The sequence below is a fragment of the Sceloporus occidentalis genome, unplaced genomic scaffold, assembly GCF_023333645.1.
Source record: "Sceloporus occidentalis isolate IW3139 unplaced genomic scaffold, rSceOcc1.0.p SCAF_6, whole genome shotgun sequence".
NCBI lineage: Eukaryota > Metazoa > Chordata > Lepidosauria > Squamata > Phrynosomatidae > Sceloporus > Sceloporus occidentalis.
Genome location: NW_028316986.1, coordinates 141,799,949 through 141,805,461, shown reverse-complemented (window position 1 = coordinate 141,805,461; position 5,513 = coordinate 141,799,949).

Genomic DNA, 5,513 nt, shown 5'->3' with positions numbered 1-5,513 from the left:
CAAGGTGACAGAAGATGTGTGTGTGGGGGGGAACTGATGTAAATGGCCCATGTAGACATATAGTCTATATTGTGCTGGCAGACAATCAAATGAAGCCTATCAAAGATACCTGATGTATTCAGATATCATGGAACCCTGGCTTACCATAAATGGAAACATGTTCTGGTTCCCACATTCTGAAGTAACAAGGTTCGTTTCTTCTAACTGTAGGTGCAGTTGGCTCTGGCTTTCCTCTCAACTAGCTGGAGAAATGAAATGTATAAGCAGCCATTTTTCTGGCCTATTCAGACAAAAACAAGCCAGATAATCAACTGCACCCTTTCAACATCATGGGAAACAAACCATGGACCAAAGGCACTTTGGGTTTTGTTGTTGTTGCTTTGCTGCTGTTGTTGTTGTTAGGTCTTCTCAAACAAAAATGACTGCCTGGCTGTCACTGTCAAGCTGGAATTTCACTACGTTCAGTCTCGGCACGACTTGTTAGATGTGAACACAGTTATGCCCATCAGAGATCAACTAATATTTAAGGCTGTTTCCACATGATAGCATATCAGAGATTGAGATTTAACAGCAGAGACCTTTCATTTATGCAGTGGTTTTGTGTGTGTGTTGCAGTGAATATTCCAAATCTGATAGAATGGTGTCAGTGCTGACAATTCCAGATGAATTTTGTGAATGTCTGAAAATCAAATATACTGTTAGTATATGCATCAGTGAATGCTAGCAATCACATTGAATTGACTCAACATTCTGTGGTGTACTTCCACATCTTCAGGCATTCACAAAACTTGAGTGGTGTGTCAACAACCACATGGGCATGTTGACATTCATCTTTATGCAGGCATTCATTACATCTGCTCGCTCTCTCCCTCACCCCCCCCCCCCCATCATCATGCCTTCTTTTTTGCCCAACTGACTTTGTATCTTTAAAAATGCAGCACTTTGAAATACCTACAGAGAGCTGGCCCTAGTTTCCTAAAACAGAATAAGAATTCCTGCAAAAGACCTATGTACATTTGGGTAATTTCTAGGGAGTTATGCATAGTTGTCTTCTTCAGCAAAATAACGTAAAATAAAATAAAATATATAAAGAATCTTGTGGTACCATAAGGGATAACAAGTTTTATTTGACACAAGCAGCCCACTTTTATCAGATTCGTGACGAGTTGTTGCAGTTGGCTGGTTATTTACACACATTTATTACACACATATTTGGATGGATGGATGGATGGATGGATGGATGGATGGATGGATGGATGGATGGGAGATGTAATCAAACAAGAGAAAGAGATAGGATTGTGTGGTACGGATGTCATGTGGTTAAAATGGCTCTGTGCGTGTATGACAGAGGTATGGACAGGACACACACACACACAAATGTGGTTTTTTTTCCTTTTTCTTTCCCCTCCCAAAATGTTTCTCTCCACCAATTAAACTGTAAGCCTCTGATTCCATTTTGTTTTAAGAAAGACTTCTCCTGGGCCAAAACAGAGCAATGGGACAAAAACCTGTACAAATTCCACACACAGACACACCTCCTAGACAGGACATTTTGAGTAAAAAATAAAAAGTATAAGACATTCAGGATGTGGGCATGATGGGAGTTGCACTCATGGTCTGGGGAGGGATGTACATGGTCACTAGATCACAGGTCCAACACTTAGGCAGGAGATACAGCCAATGAACTTTTTAATGAACTCTTGGAGTTGCGAGATCCTAATTAGTGGAGCCAGAGGCAATTAAACTTGAAGACATATGAATTATGATAATTACTTTCACATCCGCCATTAACAAATAGTAATTGGTGATAACACAGATATTTAACTTGGGTTCAGATTTAAAGATCATCTCTCCTCATATAAACCAACCCAAGCTTTAAGATCTGCCATGGAGGACTTTATCTCAGTCCCAGCACCTTCACAGGCTCATCTGGTGAACCCCTTTCCATGGTACGTCCTGTTAGCCCCTTATGTGTTCTGTTTCACTGGATAGGTGAAGAACTTTTTATTCAGGGAGGCTTTTGAATGTTAATTATGGAGTAATGTTGTGTGTGTGTGTGTGTGTGTGTGTGTGTGTGGCTTATCCCATGAACAAATAAGCCAGTTTATTTCTTCCAGCTTGAATTCAGGATCCGGGATGCCCCTGGATGTTGTCATACCTTCTGGATGCATCCTGGGTCACTCAGCCAGCCAATTTTTGAAGTCACAAGCTCCCCTCTGGAGACCAGGGTTCAAATCCCCACTTGGCCATGGAAACCCATTGGGTGACCTTGGGCAAGTCACACTCTCTCAGCCTCAGAAGAAGGCATAGGCAAATCCCCTCTGGACAAATCTTGCCAAGAAGGCCCTGTTATAAGTTCACCTTAGGATCACTATAAGTCAGAAGCAATGTGAAGACACACAACAACAAGAAAGGGCCCACAGAAACACCTTTGGGATCACATGAAGTCCAAGGGCCACCCTCCCTCCTTCCCCTGTATTGGAGCAATAGTATGTGTTTCATGTGACACTATAAAAGGAGCACAACCTTCATTTGAGCAATGTAAGAGGGGATGGGATTTGGCTAAAAGTGTATAAAATTGGAAAATGGACAAGGAAAATTCATTACAGAATGCCTCCCTCCTCTTCCCCCAAGCCCTGGAATAGGATATGAGAGTCAGTTTCCTACAAACCTTCATTTCACTTGAAATAATTGATTAACTAATAGATGCTATGCTTTTATAATAGCTTCTGAGTCAAAAAGAATCTACAGAAGCCCCATGAAAGTAAGACATCTCTCCAGGTTACACTCTCCAGGTTAGACTGCTTATGGCATTTTTACTACATAACTGCAGCTTTAAGAGGAATTTTGTGTATGCTTTTGTTGATCAATTGTTTTGCTGACTGGGAAGATTCTTCCTTTGACCTTGTTTTCAGAAATACTTTGAGCATAATCTCTGCACTGAATGCATTCTAAAGGCCTCAGGATGTGGGATGCATCCATTCAGAAGTGAACTGGGTTAGATTTAAAAAATAGATGCTTGATGTGAGGATAGGTTTGCTCACCAAAGCAAGTCTGTAGCTCAGTGGAATCAGAGCTGAGGGTTGTTATTTGTCTGGACTGCATTTACAAGAATCTATCAGCCATTATGGGATAGCTGAAAAGAGTAACTTTTCTAAGATTTAAGTAGAACAGCATATGTTTTCATGCAGAAGTTCAGTCTCTCAGATCTGTAAGTACAGCTGGGAAAAATCTCTTTCTGAAAGCTCAGTGAGCTACTGTCACTCAGGTCCAAAACACACTGCAGAAATAATCCAGTTTGAGACTGCTTTAAGTGTCATGACTCCATCCTATGGAATCCTGAGAATTATAGTTTATTGTGGCACCAGAGCTCTCTGACAGAGGCGGCTAAATGTCACACAAAACTACAGTTCCCAGAATTCCCTAGCATTGACCCAAGGCAGTAAAGTGGTTTCAAACTGGATTATTTCTGCAGTATGTTTTGGACCTATGTGTAAATTCGTTTGTGGCCTTCCAAATGGTGCTGGGCTGCAGTGGGTTGCTATCCCTCACCAGTGTCTATGTGGGCTAGAATGTGTGGCTATGCTGTGCAAAACAGACAAATTGTCTGGTTTAAAGCCATCTTCTAGGTTTCTAGGCATGAAAAAAACAACAAGTTCACACAGTGATTCAAGAACTTCTGCAAGCTAGAAGGTAGCCATGTGATTGGAGAATATAGAATTTGTAGTCTAAAACCAAGGGAACGTTAAGTCTAGGATCCTTGAAAGACATCCCCCTTTACTTGTTCTTCCCTTGCAACTGCAGTCATGCTAAATGGGGGAATAAGATACAGAATAAGTATCTTAAATATGTTTAAGATGTTTTGGAATATTTCCATTCCCAGTTAACAAGGCCAATGGGCGTTGTAGACCATCTGGAATTAGTCCTGCTATACATTTAGTTGAACATTGCTATGACTGACTGACAGATTGGCATTGCTCCAACTTTTCCAGCTTTTAAAATGTTATAATAATAATAATAATAATAAAATTTATTTTTATCCCACCCCTCTGCGCAACGCAACCAGGGCGGCTTACAACATTAAAATATATGTTCCATATCCCACAATCCCACCACCACCCCTTAAAATACTATTAAACAGTTGACAGTTTAAAACATACTTAAAATTTTCCAATTTTTCTCTCCTCTGCCTACTTTCCTCCCTTGTCCTCAGCTTACTTTTATTGCTGCAAAAGTAGTCTGCACTCAGTTGACGCAGTGGGTAAGAGGAGAAGAGTGGAGGAGCCCTTTCCTGTAGGCTTAGGCAAAAGCAAACTGCAGCAGCCTCTTCTAGTTTGTCTGTTCTTTATTTATAGCTTTTGCCATCTGGATCATTCTCTGATTTTGCTTGGTCCCAGTTTTCATCTGTGAAATGTTGGAAGGTATATTATTTGGCATATACTTTCTTGGATTGCAGCTCACTTCATCAGCCATCCAGGAAATAAAAATTGGCGGTCTTTAAGATGTTACAAGAGCCTTTATTGCTTTTACTATGGAATGTGATGTAAGTAGAACTTCTTGGTTAAATCATCTTCTGTGATCTTTGAAAATTGTGACATCTTGTGGCAAAACATAGCAACTGTAACCATATCAACTCAGTGCTGACTATACATGCTGAGTCTCCCTTATCCAAAATATTTGGAACCAAAAGTGTTTTGGATTTTATATAAGATAGATAGATAGATAGATAGATAGATAGATAGATAGATAGATAGACAGAGAATATCTGTATTTGCATATACTTACATAGTGTGATATGTTGGAGATGGGACCCAAGTCTAAACCCAATTGTTTGGGAGGTAGTCTGCGTTATGTGGATGTAGCCCTTGCTCTTTATTTGAGCTTTTTATTGTGGTGGTGGTGTGTGTGTGTGTGTGTGTGTGAGAGAGAGAGAGAGAGAGAGAGAATTGGTTTATTTTGTGCATTTGGTGCTCAGACAAACACACAGAATATGCCTACAGTGAATCAGTTTTTATTCTGCTTTGTAGGGCTGACTGCGCATTTTGGCTTTTAGAGGCCAGACCCTCTGTGTCTTCCCATGACACAGAAACACACTATTACAGGTAAACAGAACAGAATGGCTGTCTGAAATCTTTTTGGTGAGCTTAACTGTTTAAAGTTTGTTTCCACCATATCTGAAACCCCCTGTGTGTTTTGAATGAGATTGCCACCAGAGCCTGGAGCAGTGGATCTATCTACCTACCCACACCGAAGCAATAGAACAAGATGAAAGGTGCACCTGAGAGATGAAAATAGCATGTGTCATTGATTTCAAAAACTGAAAGATTCAACATGAAAAACCTTGAAATGTTATGTTTATTCTTTGCATTCTACAGTACTTCATGATTTCCAGGTTATATGGAACAGATTGAGCATTTTTGCAATTTGTAGTAGCCAAAAACAATCCCAAACATTTATTGTATAGTGTAAAACAGTCCAGTAGAATCATTTATGATTTTTGACAAAAACAATTA